This window comes from Camellia sinensis, chromosome 1 (assembly GCF_055761805.1).
Source record: "Camellia sinensis isolate YWXY chromosome 1, ASM5576180v1, whole genome shotgun sequence".
Taxonomy (NCBI): domain Eukaryota; kingdom Viridiplantae; phylum Streptophyta; class Magnoliopsida; order Ericales; family Theaceae; genus Camellia; species Camellia sinensis.
This window is the reverse complement of record NC_138961.1, coordinates 3,872,440-3,891,420: the sequence shown is the minus strand read 5'-3', so window position 1 is coordinate 3,891,420 and position 18,981 is coordinate 3,872,440. Positions and strand designations below refer to the sequence as shown.

Here is an 18,981-nt window from a genome sequence, read left to right as displayed (position 1 = left end):
CAATCATGACCTATATATAAATAAGGAAAAATTAGTCTAAGGTCCCTCTCCAATTTTTAACAATGTAAGAGATCCACAATATTATTTTATTATGTCTAAGGCCCTCAACCCCCATACTCATATATACCATAGAGAAATTTTCAAATCAATCCCACCACTATCCCCCTCTCTTTCTCTCTCTCTCCGATCTCATCACTTCACCTTCGCTGCAACTGTTGCCTTCTCCACTGTTGCTGCCACTACCAGCGCTGCTAGCGCCTCTCCCTCAGATCAACTTCACAGATCAACGGATCTGCCGCTATCATCACCAGATCGGACCTCCACATACGGTTCCGCCGATGCCTTTCTTCACTTTTGGTCTTAAGATGTTCATCCCTTTACTTCGGTTTGAGTTCGAAAAATGCTTAATGAATGTAGCTTCAACCCTGTCCATAAGCTTATTAACTTGTAATTTCCCAAATTGAATCATCAGATTTTTCAATGTTTTCTTTTCTTTTCCAGAGCACCTAAGAAAGTTAAGTCTAGTCCACTTAATTTTTTTGGCTGAACCTAAATGCATTGTTAGGGAGTTTCTGGATTGGGTTTTTAGATCATTAATGGTCAGCTAAGTTGCTGTAATTGATGGATGTATTGTAACTTGCATTCTAGGTTTCGTTGTTGTTGCTTGGTTGATATTTATAAAGATGATTTTGATGAGTTTTGCCTAATTGCTCCTAATTGCTCACTGCCTAATTGTTCACTGCCTAATTTCTCTAGGTCAAAATGAACCCAGAGAAATTTGAATTTTCTCTAGGTTGGAGGGGGATTTTCTCTGAATTTGAGTGAATTTCTCTGGGATGGAGAGGGGAATTTCTCTAGTTTTCAGAGAATTTCTTTGGGTTGAAGTGAAAGTCTAGAGAAATTCTTGGTGAGATTTTTCTTCACTTTTGGTCTTAAGATGTTCATCCTTTTACTTCAGTTTGAGTTTGAAAAATGCTTAATGAATATAGCTTCAACCCTGTCCATAAGCTTATTAACCTGTAATTTCCCAAATTGAATCATCAGATTTTTCAATGTTTCTTTTCTTTTCTAGAGCACCTAAGAAGTTGAGTCTAGTCCACTTAATTTTTTTGGCTGAACCTAAATGCATTGTTAGGGAGTTTCTAGATTGGGTTTTTAGATCATTAATGGTCAGCTAAGTTGTTGTAATGGATGGATGTATTGTAACTTGTAAGATTTCAAGTTTCCTTGCTGTTGCTTGGTTGATATTTACAAAGATGATTTTGATGAGTTTTGCCTAACCGCTCCTAATTGCTCATTGTCTATTTTCTCTGGGTTGAAGGGGGATTTTCTCTGGGTTTGAGTGAATTTCTCTGGGATGGAGAGGGGAATTTCTCTGGGTTGAAGTGAAAGTCCAGAGAAATTGGTGAGATTATCTCTGTGAAGTCGAATTTTCTCTGGATCAATTTGAGGGACCTTAGACATTATTAAAATATTAAATGTCCTTTATGCTATAAAATCTTAATAGCAGGGACCCTAAAAAAAAATCCACTATAAATAAATCTAATTAATAGAATTGATTAGTAAATTCTCCTTTTTTTTAAATTATTTTATATTGTTGAGGTATCTTTCAGGTGAAACTTGTTATTTGTTTCCTAATAAATTCTTATCATTGCGGGGTTGTGGCAAAAATTCCTTTACAATTATGAAAAATATTACACCAATACAAAAGTTTATTACAATTTTTCTTACATACTGTTGTGATATTGAGTGGTTAAACTTGTTTAACTGTTCCAAAAAAAAAAAAAATTAGAATGTAAAATAAAAATTATTAATATAATAGATGTCACATCAATTTACAAATAAAATTTGTAACTTTTTAAAAATATATATATATATATATATATATATAGCATTACTCTAAGGTCATGTTTGTTTGGGCGGACTGGATTAGCATTCCCATGACTAATAGTCCTAAGACTACGAATCCGTTGGATTATGTATCCTATCTTAACTAATAGTCAAGTTTAAAATAATTAATCTGTACTTTAATTGTTTAACCAAACATCGGATTAATAATTTTATTGGACTATTAGTCCAATCCCAAGCTCATGTCCACCCAAACAAACATGGCCTAAAATTACTACAATATTGTCATTGTGATTAATGATTTTCTTGTGAGCAGTTCAATAGTAGTTTCCGAACGCGTTGAATACTGGTTGTTTTGTTAGTCAAAAAAAAGTCTGCTAGTGTTGAAGGGAATTCAACAATATCTATTTTTAGAGGAATCTAATCGTTAATCTACAAAGTTAAATTAAGCTAGCTATTTAAGGGTACATGATATCCACCTTAGTCCATTTGATTTGTACCAATTTGACTACATTTTATAGTCTATGAAGCATGAGTTATACGTCTGTAACATGAGATGAGATTGTATAGTAAAAATAATAATCACACAGAAATTATAGTCCAAAATCAATTCTTATATAATAAAATTTATATCTTAAATTAGTTTAAATTTTTTTTTTGTGTGTGTGTGTGCGCGCGCGCAAGCAATAACATTGTTGGAGATTGCTATATTTATTTTAAACAATAATATTATATCCATCGAATTTTGGCTTGTTTGAATTGTTTGAATTTGTGCATGCCGATCGTCGGGCAGTTCATCTAGGTGGTTGTCCGGTCAGTCATCCAGGCGGATGCCGGTTGACACATCGGATTACAATGGTAACAATCACAGTTGATAAGGGTGACACCGGTCGTCTAGCCAAGTCAATCGGGCATAATCGGACTACCCATATTTTGGTGGAGCAATCATTTTTCTATTTTAAATGAAAACAAATTATACAGAATTTACTACTTTGAAATGAGAGAGAGAGAGAGAGAGAGAGAGAGAGAGAGAGAGAATTCATTGTAAATGTCATATTACTCAATTCTTAACAACCCAACCAAATCACACATTTCCAAGTTCTCCTTATCTCACCCACCAATTGTGAGCAAGAAGTAGTTTCTTGCAAGTTGCAAGAAATGCCAATTAGTACAACATTTTACCTCTGCTAAAGAGTTCTTTTTAAATCAAATCTAGTCTTCTCCTTTCACCAATCTGCACGAAATAACAAATGTATTAGTATTAATTACCTCAGCTTTTAGAGCACTTTCAAGGCTCTCAAAACATTACCAAAACACTCATGTCTCAAAAAGTTTGGTTGTGCGTGTATGCTTTTTCTTGTTTTTTTTCCTTCTGAAAAGTACACAAAAACCCATTCTTGAAAAAAATTCTGAAAACAACCCACTAGTGTTTCGAAAAACACTACTAACAAAAAATGAAACAAAAAAAATAAATAAATAAATAAAAACATAACCAAACAGAGCTGATACTACTACGTACCAACGCTTTTCCTCTTCGAAGATCGATAGAAATAAAAGAACATGAATACAAATAGCAATGCAGCTGCTACTCCCACAACAATTGCTACTAATCTCCCTGAAGATGTACTAATTTGATTTGTTTCATTCCCTATTTATTAAGTTCAAATAAAACAAAAAAATGGTTTGTTACTAAAATATTCATAATGTTGATTATCATGTATTTGCAAAGTCAAAATTATGTTGAGATAAGAGTGAGAGAACTAAATCTCTCTCTTCCCTACCTTGATTTGAGTTGCCAGGAATCCCATTATTGTCATTGGAGCTAAAGCAGCTGTCCAGATATATTTCTCCTGAGAGTGAATTTCCACATTCATCTTGAGCAATTTGGACTGCATTGTTCACACACCCTCCACATTCACACCCTTCTAAGTTTCCTCCACACTGAGCCACCATGTGCATGCTCTCATAGATCATGTCGATGAACCCATTAGCACTGCTCACAACATTGCTCTCGAGCGCTGCAAATGCTGCATCTCTCAGCTCTACAAACCCACTCGAGTCCGCTTTGGAATCACTGCAGGCCTTGTGTTGCAATTGCACCCTGCAAGCAAGCAGAGACGAAATCAAGATTCTAATTTACAGGAGACAAACATATACATTAATCAAACTTTTGAAAAAAATAAAAATATCAAATTAATATTGTATACTTTTGTAATGAATTTATTATTAATTGATACTAATTATAACAATTGTTGATTATTAATATTAATTGATACTAATAAAATTAATTATTAATATTAATTTATACTAATTAAAAATTTTAGTATTAATTGAGACTAATTAAGCCATTAATTGATTTACTATTAAAATTTTAGTATTAATTGATGCTAATTAAGCCATTAATTGACACTAATTAATTTATAATGAAAAAAATGAAATAATTTTATACTAATTGAAACTATTAAGACCTGGTTTGGGAACTTTAAAAAAAGTCAAAAAATCAAAAAGTTACAAAAAAAGTTAAAAAGTTATTACTATTCACAAAAAAAAAAAATTAATATACAAATACTAAAATACAAATAAACTTTTTGGCCCATCTCGATACTGATGTCAAAGCAAAGGCCGTGAAAGGAGAAAAAAAAAATTGCATGTGTATATTCACTAAGTTGAATGGTAAAGTTGGGCCCGTAGAGCCCACCATGGGTCCCGTTTTGATAATCCGAACCGATGAATATGTAGAACTCGTCTAGTACTATATGCTTGCAAAAAATCACATCTATCAGATATTGCTAACTACATGATCAAATCAGTTTTGTATAAAAAATGGATAGTGTTATAGTTAACAGTTGACAAAAAAAAACTAATACGATCAGATAGCTATCGATATCCAATCAACGTGAGTTTTTACAAGCATATAGTACTCGACAACTTCTACATATTGAACGGTTCCGATTAGAAAAACGGGACCCGCGATGGGTCCCCACGGGCCGAACAACACCGTCCAATCAAAGCCCGAAAAGGAGGCAATCTTTTCCCATCTCCTACCTAGCCGACTGCACTGCCCAACCCGTACGGCCTACTTCACTATCTTCTCCTACACACTTATTTATACAAATTTTAATACACATTTTTTTTATAAAATGTCAAAAAGTTAAAATTTTTTAGTGGTTTTTTTTTTTTTTTAAATTTTATAAATTCAGTAGGTCCTATTTGACCAATTTTGTACAATCTAACAAATATTACAGACAAACATCACAAAATATCAATCAACCACCAAAATATTGTTTGAAACATCAAAAAGAAACTATATTTATAAATTATAAACATTCAACAATTGTTTATACATTCTAAACATTCAAAAACTATATCCTTAAGTTCTAAATTGTACAAAAAATATAAACCATCCAAAACTATGCATATCTAACTTTCTAAATATATCAACAACTATTAAGAGATTATCTAAAACTACCGACAATAGTTCCTATACACTAAAAGAATTTTCACTTTTGGCGACTAAATTTTTAGTCGCCAAAAGTCATATTTTAGTCGCCAATACTCTTTAGCGACTAAATTTTTTGGTCGAGAAATTAGTAGCCAAAGAATAGTCGGGAAATATAATTGCCGACTAAACCTAATTTAGTCGCCAATAGGTTTGAAAATTAATTAAATAAATACATTTTTGCCGACTAATTTTTTTGTCGCCAAAAGCTAATTATTTAGTGGCCAAAAACTTTATAGTTATTAAATTTTTTAGTCGCCAAAAGCAAATACTAATGTCTTGGCTACTAAAATTTTAATCGCCTAAAGTCAATCTTTTTTGGCTACTAAAATTTTAGTCGCCAAATACTATTTCTTTTAGCTACTAAAAATTTAGTCGCCTAAACTTCAACATTTTTTGCTACTAAAAATTTAGTCGCCTAAACTACGACATTTTTGACTACTAAATTTTTAGTCGCCAAAAATCATATTTATTCTTCAACTTTTGTTTTTAGCTACAAAATATTTTAGTCGCCAAATGTTTGATTTTCTTTTAGCTACAAAACTTTTAGTAGCCAAATGTTTGATTCTCTTTTGGCTACAAAACATTTAGTAGCTAAATGGTTGTTTTTCTTTTGCCTACAAAAAATAAAGTAGCCATTGTTTTTCTTTTGCCTACAAAAAATTTAGTAGCCAAATGTTTGATTTTCTTTTGGCTACAAAACTTTTAGTAGCCAAATGTTTGTTTGGTTTGTTTGTTTTTTTGTTTTTTTGTTTTTTTTTCTTTTTTATTGGCTACAAAACGTTTAGTCGGCAAAAACATGATATTATGTTTTATTGTTAATATTATAATGTGTCCATAACCTGTCTGTATTCCATTCAACCTGTAATACGTATATAAATAAAATGATACATAAATTATCAATCATTCCACAATCTGCATCCGTATACAAAAAATAAATTACTTTAACTGTCCAAGTACATACAAACGAACTATTGTCCAAACTAAAATAATAATTCCATACAACATATACAATCATATAAAAAGTACATATACAAAAATTACATTTACTATACCATGTGAAATGACCATTTGGCATGGTACAAATTACCATCGTAATCTGTATTGATTATTCCAACCATCATATTCAATAATAGTGAACTATCCAAAAGTCGATGACGACAAAATTATTATATTAGTTCTATACGAAAGGGAAAATTCTTCTCCATACACCAATATGAATTATCCACAAGTCCACACAACGAAGCCATCTACCAAAAAAAATAAAAAACAAACAAACAAAACATTAAAATTTGTTACAAAATATGAATTTAGTCTGCCATAAGAAACATGTTCTAACATGCATTTAAGATAGAATAATCGAGAAATGTCTTTTTCAAAATTAAAGAAAATATATATATATATATATATATATATGTATCATGCAATATTTATTCTAATCTTGAAAGAAATTTCTTTTTTAAAATTTTTTTTTTCTACTCTTGAAAATCATGAACACATTACACCAGTAATAGTATTCAAACTATTACACACACTGTTTATAGTAAAAAACATTTTAGTGTTATGTAAGGCTTGATCATATTTATTTTCAATACAGTTAGCTACATTTCTTATGCATATTTAGACATTTAGCTACAAATATGTAGAGTTCATACAGTTAACTATAAATATATAAAGACAATTATTAGAATACTTTCTGTATGTTTTTTAGTAACTCTTAAGGTTGGTTTGGGATGTCCTAAAAAAGTGTACTTTTTATCTTTTTACGAAAAGATGTGCAAAAAAGTAGAGGTGATGTGATGAAAAAAAGATAAAAAGATAAAAAAATAGATTATATAGGTTATACCAAACGAGGCCTTAAGGTACCTCTTTGCCCAAAGACTTGGGTGAAATCTCTTTTCGGATTTTGTATTCCATATGTCACATGCTTTGTTTTGGCCTGTATACTCACAGCAAATTTTGAGGAACATTCATCTCTATCATTCACAATTTATGTGCACTTTGGCCTTCATTTTTGGACCTTTTTTTGCAGTGGTTAATGCGAAGACAAGCACACTTACTTCGGGCTGAACAAGGTATTCCTATTTCTGTATGTTTTGAATTTTCGTCCCCCAAACGCTCTTTTTCGACTAAATTTTGGGCGTTTTCGGCTGTAACTCCTAACCTACAGGTCCTAATAAATTTCCGTGAGTTGTCACAAGTCCTATTAGTCACAAGTCCTATTAGTCACGGGGATGCTGTCCGTGAGGGGCACACGGAGGTTCGGGGGCTGTTTTCAATTTTCGCCCTCAAAACGGCATTTTTGGACGTTTTCGGCTCTAACTCCCAACGTACAGGTCCTAATAAAATTCCGTGAGTTGTCACAAGTCCTATTAGTCATGGGGATGCTGTCCGTGAGGGGCACACGGAGGTTTGGGGGCTGTTTTTAATTCTTGGAAGATTACATGAGAATATGTTTCCTCCTAAACACATGAAAGGGCCAATAAAGGATTCTAAAAAAAAAAATGTGATAAAAAGAAAGAAGAATTAGAAGAGAGCCTATACCTCAAGCAGATGATAACTAGAGAAAATGAATCATATGCAATGATAACTAGAGAAAAAAGAAAATTACTAAAACTTACTTTCAGATCACTCAAGGAAGAGTTACTAGATAAGGGTATAGAACCAATATTTTATATGACAATGGAGCAATAAAACCAAAATGCAAGAGAAACCCTGAAATAAAAGAAATGTGATCAGCTCAGCACTAAAGAGTCAAAGATCTTAAATTCAACATATCAGTTTAGCAAGAACAAAGACGAATTTTGGGCAATGATTAAATCAGATTGAAAAGAATATTGCATAGGCCAAGGAAAACAAAATAAGTCAATTTTCTGTTTTAAGTATGAGATATAAACTTAATACACAACTGACACTGAAGGATGTCCAAGTATCTAATAATGAATAAACCTTCATTTTTAATTCTTGGAAGACTACATTAATCTCAATCTTACATTAAATACTAATCAAAATAATGTTATCTTTTCACAACAGAACACTCTGACCATGCTTCAGCAATAAGCATTAGTATACTATCTTAAAATTGCTAACACAAAAAGATTGATTCCATCATTGAAACAGTTTATGTCGAGCACCACAATAAACAAGGCCATGCAGTCAATTCCATCTAAAAAAAATCACAAATTCTTATCTGATATTTATGTCAGGTTCAGCTAGATTTCAATACTCCTTCAGTTTGTTTGTTAACACTTACACATTAGCATTTTATTACTTATACATAAAAAATAAAAAATAAAATAAAATAAAATAAAATAAATAAATAGCTAAAAACAAAATTAGTAGATTACCATTTTCTTTGTACACAAGTCTTAACTTGAACAACATAAAGTGGCATCCACATTTTTCTTGCCAAAATACTTTTGGTAGCAAATGTTGCATGGCAAACATCTTTTCATGCTACTGCCAGGTAAGTACAAGATACCTTACTATAATCAATGTTATTACTCCATGAACTATGAGCAGTTCACAAATAGCAAGCACCCTAATACAAGTTTAGGAACTTCCAATATCTAATGTGATTGGCACAGTTTATTGATTCATTTAAGATTTCAGATCATTACGGCAAAAAAAAGGGACAACAAAGTGTAATTCCAGGCAGGCGTGCCAGAGGGTCTAACCAATATTTTTCCTTGTGTCTCTCTCTTCTTTCTCTTGGAACAAAATTACCATCAGCCTTTGCAATTATATCTGACTTTGTCTTTTGTATCCTTTGAGATAATAACTTACTATAATTACATGTATATATCATAATAAACCATAAGAAGCAAACAGGAGGGAATTGTAGAATTAAAATATATACCAAGGCTTAGAATTCTTGAAACATAATGACAGAAGTTGTATTAACTCTGAGTTGCAACTATTCAATTCATTTTACTTGCTTGAACAATAAACATATACATACATTGCATAAAACTGCATAATAAGCCCACTAGCATACAGAATTGTCCAATGACACAGACATGTAAAATCAACATCTACTGCAGGAATATGCATGTAAAGCATATATGTAGCTTACTAAGAGCCAACATCTGGAATTAATTAAGCTTGACACAAATGCAATAGACTTTTCCTTTAGAATTTACAATTTGAATTCTTACATTGAAATGAATAATTGCTAAATACTTAGGTAGTGTTTGGTTCATTGGAATGTAATGATTATTCCATCAAAATATCCATTCCCATATTTGGTTGACTAAAAATATGACAAAAAACACATTAAAAGTAGAATCATCATTCACTATCATAAGGAAATAATCATTCTGAAGTGGAGTCTAAGAATGACCATTTCATTCCATTTCAACTCATTCTAATCAACCAAATGGATCCAATGGTAAGAAGAAATACAGAAAAATACTTGCCTACTGGTTGCTCATGTGTATGTCTTACCCTTTCACTTCCACTACATCGCCAGGTTTTAAGCTTGCAAAATGCTGACTCATTTTCCCATCTGGGTACACCTGCAACAATTTGTAAAGGTAAAAGGCAATAAAATTTCAAAATAGTTGCATATCTATAGAGCAAAGAGCAGAAGGAGAAGCAACAGTGGAGGGAATTTGAGAAAAGAAGGGAAGGAAAGAAAAGGAGAAGGAGAAGCAACAGTGGGGGGAATTTGAGAAAAGAAGGGAAGGAGGGAAGAAAAGAGAGTAAGGAAAATCACAAAATAAAATTGAGGGGAGGAAACAAAGAGAGATAACTCCACATCTAACAAAAGAGAATTCTCACTTAGAAAACCCTGAATTCTCAAGTCAAAGAAGAAAGAGGGGAAAATAAAATGTGTGTATAAATGTTTATGCTAGGCAATCTAACCAACAGTCATATTCTAACAAACTAAATGATGAATATGTCCAACTCCTTAATTTCTAACAAACTTGAATATATTTCTTTCTAAGTGAATAGTTCTAGACTCGTAGAAATCCCAAAACAATTTGGCCTTCTCTTTTGACTGGAATTTATCAGAGTTATAGGACAAGCAGGAGGCAGTAGCTTTTTTCCTTTTGGAGGATTCGGCCATAACTTAAGACTGTGTGTCAGAGATGACAAACCAACCCGACACATTTAGACATCCCAACAAGAGGGTAGAAGACACCCACCAAAGTCACAATCATAACCCCCAAACAAGATCCAACAATCAACAATCCCACCAATCCCAATATCATCCGTCAAATAGCAACCACAATTAGTAACAACATTATACTCAACAGAAAAAAAAAAAAAAATACAAGTAATAAACTATGTAGACAATGTTAGCAACCAACACAACTAATTTAAAAAAACAAAGTAAAAGTAAAAATAAATCCTAAATCTAGTAGGAATAAATAAAACAAAGTAAGCACTCAAGAGGAGAACAACTTCACGAACTCAGATGAAAAAAATAAACCGAACATGGCTATATAGGGTTCAATCGCACAAAACAAAAAACTAAAGCCTAAAACCCTAAGTGAAATAAAGCAAAGGAATGAGAGAGACTTACCAATGAAGGATGAAAATCGCATGTTTAGGCAGACAATCACTCGAAATCCAAAAGAGCAAGTGGTCGAAACAAGGCAATGGAGGCAGTGAGCCCAAGGAGAGAGAGAGAGAGAGAGAGAGAACACAACCAATTTTGTGATTGTATATCTCCTGAATCGCATGTTCCAAGATCTTCCAAGTCTTCTCTGCGTATTTCGGATCCACCACGGCCCGATGTTTAAAAGCTTCTATCTGAAAATTCCTCTTCTTCTGAGCACTCATCGTCCCTCCAATTCCCTAAACCAAACTGATTGAATTTTGAAGATCGAATCTGCGTTGATTAGGGTTTGAAAATTCACGATTGTCAGTGACTTAGTTTATTGATGATATGGATAACGAAAGTAGTGAATTAGGGTTTGGAATGAAGAGAGTTGATGGAGGAATGTGGGAATTGATAGATGAAATGTGAAAGCAGTAAGAGATTGAACAGAATAAGAAGAAAATGACGCAACTATTTTTGTCTTCTCATCTGAAAAAAAAAAAAATTTGTGTGAAAGAGGGGCGCGGGCACCAATATTCAGTTCCCTCTAAAACAAAAAAATTGTTTCTACCTTTAGCGACTAAAATTATATTTAGTCGCCAAAGAATAATCAATACCGACTAAACTTTTTGTAGCCAAAAGTGTAATGTAGCGAAAAGACCATTAGCGACTAAATCTCAATTAGTCGCCGATTAGTTTTATAAAATCTCTCCAAATTTTGAATTAATCCCTCCAAATATTTTAGTTTTGGCGACTAAACTTTCTTTTTGTCGCTGAAAGTACGTTTTTGGCAACTAAAAGTTTGGTCACTAAAGAGAAAAATTATTTTTTTATTTTCCATTCGGCTACTAAATTTTTTTTTTGTCGCTAAAAGTACATTTTTGGCGACCAAAGTTTAGTCGCCAAAGAGAAAAAATCATTTTTTTATTTTTCATTCGGCCACTAAATATTTTAGTAGCCAAAAGTAGATAATTGGCGACTAAACTGATTTTTAGTCGCCAAAACCTATACTTTTGGCTACTAATGTTGTTTTAGTTGTCAAAACCTATACTTTCAACGACTAAAATTTTTTTTAGTCGCCAATTTGGTCGCCGTAGGTGCATTTTCTTGTAGTGATAGTAGCTGTAGTTGTAGTTGTAGCAAATCCACTTGCTCCTATCACAAGGACGAGAGTGCCCAATGTATGTGTTAAGGCACCTAAACCCGCGGCAATAGCTGGAGCAACTAACCCTGTTGCATTTCTTGTCTGCATGACAAATGAAACTTCACATAAGTACAAAAACCAACAACTCATAGACAAAAATATTTCTTGAGGTATTAAGAAATGATTAAGAAATTTTAAAACATCAACAAAATATTTCCAAAATTAATAAGATAATTCAATGGCCCCATAAAATCAATGTCATAATGAAAAATTAACAAAAAATTAAGATCTTAATAGTTTGCTACTAAATCCAGGCCATAAGAAGCTCAAGAGAAAAAATCAAATTTAAAAAGAAGAAGAGGTGGAATTAATCTACTTCAATGCAGCACCTACTTGGGACTTGCATAATTATGTTAAAGACTCTATGTATGAGGTTTAGGTTTGTATAGGTTTTATCCATTACCATTGTAAGTTCCAAAATAAAGAGTCCAAGCCAAATTAGAGTCTATATTATTTACACGTTTAAAAAAAACTTTCAATCCATTATAGAAGAAATTTAGGTAAGTTTTAGTAGCTTTAGGCGCTTTTTGGGACAATGTGATGTAATTCTACCTGAGTACTTAATAGCAAATACATAAGATAAGGAACTATAAGAATAATCCCTAAGCTAATCTTTTTCTTCTCTAATTTTTCACTAGTATCTAATTCAATCACAAGCTAGCTGACAGGGGAGAGGCAAAACAAATAGATTTTCATGACTAAAGCAGACAGAGAAGAAATAAACTGATGTAATCCCAGTAATTCCATGACTAAACATACTGGAAAACAATAAACTAATGTAATAAACTATTTTGGGAAATAATAAACTGATGTGAAAAAACAATTTTACATAACAGATTTTGTAAAAAAACTATTTTGTTTTCCCTCATAGAAAACAATAACAGAAATTAAAAAAAATTGACTTTGTACAGCAACTATCTGTTTTATTTGAAGCGTCAACTGAAGTGTATAAAATGCAAAATTCGATGAATGGAAAAAAGTCTCACAAAATTTTAAAAATTCCAACAAAAGTTTAGATTCTCAAATAATAACAATGGTTTGATCTCGATAGGGCATTTATGACAAACTCCACTTTCCAGCAAGGATGGTTAAAAGAATACATTTTTATTTTTATTTTTTATTGAGCTCTGATTTTTCTCTTATACAAAGGGATCAAGTATATAAACATCTAAGTTGTTTCCACGGACTAAAGGAAGACAACTTAACATAAATGATTAGGGGAAATGAAGGGCACAGCTTCATACGAAGGACCTTGAGTCCAAGAAGACTTGCAATACACTACCTATCCTTACCAGACAATAAAACATTTTTTCTACTACTAGTCAAGACAGGACCAACCTTCCAAAGCAACTCAGAAGAAGTAAAGGAACTGCTAACCAGGAATTAAGAATTTTAAGACCTCTACTCTGTAACTCCTTTCCTAGCTTGTAACAGTATTAGATTTCAACAAATGGCAAATAATATAGCTCAATCAACCGATCAAAAAATTCAAAAAACAGCTCACAAAGTATATCACTCTAGAATGTGTCTCAGAAGGAAATTTCTAGATCTACCCTGAAGATAAAACAGAGTCACAGTGCTTTGCATTTTTCTCTTTCTATTTTATCTTTTTGCATGGTATTTTTCTTTTCTTTACCTTTTCTGTCTTTTTCTTTCTTTTCTTTTTTTTTTCTTTGGTGGTGTCAGAAAACAAACAAACTAGCATCCCACTTTTTCTAGGTGACATAATATTCTATTTAGCATGCATAACACTTGCAAGATGAAAGATAGGAATCACATAAAGATGAAAGATGTATATTTTAGCTTCTAAGGATAGGAAGTCACATAAGAATAGTCATACCATATAAATTTATAATCAATGCACATTTGTCTAACCAAATCATATGTATCAGAGTCCCCATATAGTTGATTTGCAACAGCACGAAAGAGGCAGTTCCCATCCTTCAGCATTTGTTTGACTTCTAACCCTTGTGCCCTTTTTATATCAATCTCAAATTGGCATTCTCTCTCCTGAAACAAAAGCAATCAGCCAATTTTACAATACTAAATTTGATGAAAACCATGGACTTAGTAAATGAGTAAGATGAGTTAGGATAGAAAATCCAATCATAAATTAGAAATAAAACATCAAGTTCATTGGAAAGTTAAAAACCTTTATTTACCTATGATGCTTAGATACAGCAGGGAAGAAAAACATTTTTTTAATCTTATCATGACTTGTAAAATCATTGAATCATTTTATTTTATTTTTTTTTAAAAAAAAATTAAGGGTACTTGAATTTCAGATGCAATTGATATGCCATATTTAAATGTTCAACTGGAGAAAGATAACTCAAGTCTACAATATTAGTAATTAAGGAACATCTGCTTGCTGAAGTAACTGATTGAAAAAAGAAGTTATAATCCAAGAAAATATGAATTGCAAAATGGGCATGGCCAAGTGATTCCACATGAAGAACTGTTTGGGACCCACTTTGAATGTTCGTACTGCAAAAGTATCCAGGAATTGTTATTAAGATATCAAACATATCAAAGCCATTGGATTCAGATCACAAATTTTTAAAACAAAAGATTTTTAATACCTTAGTGAATACCAAAGATAGTCACTTTTGTTAGTTGTAGTATTATCGTTCAATGATTGACGCGTGAATTGTGGAATTGTAGCCATAGAATTAATCTGTCACATAAAAATAACAAATTAGCTTATCTTGTTATTGGAATAAAGAGAAATTCATATTTTATAGCCCCATATTTATTAAACGGGAAATTTGGTTGTTATTTTGTGACACCCCAAATTTTGATAATATAATACAACGATAAACCGGGGTTTAACTAACGGATACACATCATTTTTAAGCACAAAATACAAATAATTATACTAAAAGAAAATATTAATAATAGTTACAGATAAAATTCTTCAAGTCTTTAAATATAGATCAATTCCTTGATACAAAAAGATTATCCAAAATACGGGAAATATAAAATCTAATCTCTAAGGCAGCCATGGTTCCGCAAAGCTTCTAGGGGTTCCGTTCTTGATCTAAAACTCGTCTTCACCTGGCATAAAACGCCATGAGCTTGGAATGCCCAATAAACACACACACTCTGACCCTTTTCTCATTCCAAATACACAAGTAACATAATGGCACGATCATAACATACGGCGAAAAACAATAATTAAGCAGAGCTTATAGTTAAATTTCAGTTCTCATGACAATTTTTGTTAGTTCTAGGCAACTCCCTGCGAAATGCTGTTCTTACCCAACCACTAACACTGGCCACGGGCAATTCTAACTCCCCCTTGGTTAATACAATACCAATGCGTCGCTTACTGCATAACCACCAGTGCGTCGCTCACCGCACAATTACCAACGATGCCCACACACCTAGGTTACATACCCGAGTGGTGACATCACGGTTTGCCCCAAGGGAACAGGCTTCTAGGGGTACTCTCCCTGTGTGAGACCTTCACTGCCACCCTTATGCCTCTCATTTCTTTTAAGCAGCCAGAATACCTCCCGTGCCATGTTAGGGTTCGTAAACACACTTCCACAAGACTTCACAAAAATGGAATACATTCCACTATGTCATACTCTTGAATCCGTCGATCATTATCTCATAAAATTTAATACAATGATCGCAACCCATTATCATCCCATTTGATTACCCCTTAATTAAGTGCATTATGTTCTCAGTTATAGCAAAGTATGGTTAATATAATTACAAATCCAAACTAAACAACAAGTAATTTATTCATGGTAAAGCAAATTTACAATTTATCATAGATTACATATCAAGACTAAAACTTTCAAGAAACATAGAATATAAGGGTTGCAAACGAAATAAGAGCATATTAACACAAATTTCCAGATTTCTAAATTTGAACTAGTTTGAAAATAATTATGAAAAAAATAATTTTATTGGCCCTAAGTACTTGGCCTCATGTGAGTTTGTAAATAAATAAGTCTAGTTTCAAACTCAATTTACGAAAGTAGGATAGGTATTTTAGATTTTAAGATAATTCAGAATTACCAAGATCTGTCCAGATTAGTTAACCGTTACGCAAATCGGTGTTTCTCTCGAACCCCTCCCTCTCTTGAGTTCAAACAAATTTTAGTTAAAATATAACACCAAGATTAAGATTTTGACATAAAATTGGACTCAAGATTATTTTTCTGGAATTTTATAAAAATAGAGAAAGTTAACTGTTTTTCTAGTTCTGTGAGTAACAAACTTGGAAAAATTGTTTAGGTTATAAAAATACATCCTTAGGTCCTACTAAAATTATCACATACTCTAGACATACCAAATATTACACAATAAAAACAGATTTCGAGTTTATGGAGTTTTGATAGGAAAATAAATTCAAGAGATGGAAAAGATTTGCTCTTGAAAATTTAAGAAAAAAAGAGAAGCATACCATTTCTTGATTAATATACATTTATATAAGAGTGTAGGCTTAGACTACAACATATATATACAAAAAGTATGTATTAGGAGGGGAAAAACAAGTGGTAAAAGAACTTGAGAGAAGAGGTGATGTAGGTTTACTTTTGTTGTACAAAACTCAACACAATCATTCTTTTTCTTCTTCTCTTCTCTCTCTCTCTGTCCCTCTCTCTCTCTCTCTCTCTCTTTTTCCAAGATCACTCTCTCTCACTCCTCTAGTGCATGGCTGAAAAATGTGTAAAATGAGGGGGAGAAGTGTGCATATATAGAGAAAGGATTAGAAGGTTTCTTAGGGGCCAAGTTCCATAGGTGTAATTTGTCAAAGTTGTCCATTAATGCCATCAAGGCCATTTCAACCCTCACATGACTAGCTACTTGGGCTCCAAGAAATATATATATATATACATATGAGATATTTGTATTTATAAACATAGTATAATAGGCACAAGTACAGTAATTAATAAAATATTACAATTAAGGGTTGAAATAAAATAAAATAGAAGTATATAGGGACCAAATCTAAATTTATGAAACCTTGATATTTAGTATACAATATACTAACATTAGAAAATAGTTAAAATAATAAATTTGGATCACGTTAAATTAAAGTGCAAACAAAGACGAGAAACTGAGCAAAAACGGCATTACCGGGAATTAAGATTTTAAAGTGATTAATCTATAATTATTGGTTCTAATAATTAATAATAAGGTTTTAAAGGGGATTATTAATCTACGGGATCGATTAGGGTTTACTCAAATTAATCCGCGATACTTCTTGATTCTAGGGTTTAAAACGCAATTAAACGAAAATTCAAGGGCTTTATTGAAATAAACTCAAGGTTAAGAATTTAATGGTAATTACAAAAATTAGGATCTCTACATATTTTTTTTAAAAAAATAAAGAGAACATAAGTTAGTAGTTACAGTATGAAATGGAGTTCCGTGAAGCTACTGCATCATCTGATTGTGACCAAATTTCTAGCTCTTTATACAAATGCAATAAATTTAGAAAAGAATAAATTCAGAATAATTTCTAGCTATTTTGACATGGTTGAAGCTAAGATTTTTATCTAAAAAATGGCTAACCAAACAAGCCTCCCACTTATCAATGTTTTCCCGAGGTGGGACATCAACAACAATGTCAGTATTGCTAGCAGGTGGAAAATACCTTAGTTTCACAGTAGATCTTTGATTTGTAGCTACCACCGAGGCCCAAGTCTTCTTCTCCGGCACAACTGGGTTCGCCACTGGGACAGAGTTGGCAGCGTCATTATCCTTCCCTTGCTCGCTTTGATTTACCAAGAACCCAGTTCATTGCCCAACACCTCTTCCACCCCTTCCACCTCGTATCCCCTGTTGCAGACCAGTACGTCCATCCATCTGAGGAAAAATATTTCTCACCCCCAGATCTTCTCGATGACTCGAACTCCTAGCCATAGGGCTCACCCTATCCATGCCCATTTCAGGATCTGAAAAGCTTCTGAGATGTTATGTCCTCATATACAATCTCCGATTCATCCAGATTGGAAACCATATTCCTAGTCCTAGCTATAATCAAGTTATCAGGTAAATTCCTAAATCGGTTGATAACAGCTTCCTCACTACCCTCTTTTTCCACAATATTGGACCATCTCGACTTTAACAAGTTTAGGGCAGCCGCCGGAGTCAAAATTTCCTCGTGAAACAAAGGGGTTATGTCTTCACAATTCACACCTGAAACATTGGCTTTCATCACGTTGAGTTTCTCTCTAAAAGCTTCCATAGACTTAGCAAAAGAAGTAGGGTTCATGACTGTCTTTCCAGATTGACCACAACTGATGGGCAATTCACCTTTCATACCCCCGAAACCCTGATCAAATAGCTTTCTCACTGCCTTTTTTTTTAAAAAAAAAAAAAAAATTGGTGTTCGGCGCCCCAAATTTTTATTTTGGTACTTTTTTTTTTTTTTTTTTTTTGGGTCATATCTTTCACGAAAATAATTGCGTGTCGTGAAAAGTGTAATATTTTAAACGGCTTGTTTTTCGCGCGTCTTGAAAAATGTAATTTTTAACAGCTATATTTTTGTGCGTCGTGAAATGTTCAATATTTTTGACAACTAGTGTACGCATGTCGTGTATAGTTAATGTATAAACGGCATGCCATATGCACGTCGTAGAAAGTTTTCTTATTTACGGCTAACATTGCAAGCCTTAAAAAAATCATCGTTATTAGTATTTACGACCTATGCAATAGACACGTCATGGTTGAAAAATTATTTACGACATGCAAAAAAAGCAAGTTGTAAAAGTGTGAAACCACGGCTTGCATTTACTATATGTCATTGATATAAAGTCGTAAAAACCCAATTTTGTTATAGTGTGAGGACTCCCAGACAAGGAGGTTGAGAATCTACACTGCCATCACCACGGTGTTCAGTAAACCTATCGACCGAAT

The 18,981-nt window shown here is 32.7% G+C and overlaps 1 long non-coding RNA gene across 4 annotated transcripts; it reads right to left on the bottom strand.

The window, feature by feature from the left end:
- Positions 1 to 6,273: 6,273 nt before the first annotated feature.
- LOC114306784 (uncharacterized) lies at positions 6,274 to 18,459 on the bottom strand. Of its 4 annotated transcripts, none has more exons than XR_014330638.1 (7): positions 17,717 to 18,459; positions 14,682 to 14,776; positions 13,940 to 14,109; positions 10,878 to 12,141; positions 9,766 to 9,864; positions 7,969 to 8,062; positions 6,274 to 6,597 (listed from the first exon to the last, which is right to left on the bottom strand). It is a non-coding gene; the product is annotated as an uncharacterized LOC114306784 (long non-coding RNA). The 4 variants fall into 4 exon arrangements; XR_003644824.2 differs by having other exon boundaries at positions 9,794 to 9,864; XR_014330640.1 differs by having other exon boundaries at positions 13,975 to 14,109.
- Between the last annotated feature and the right edge of the window lie 522 nt (positions 18,460 to 18,981).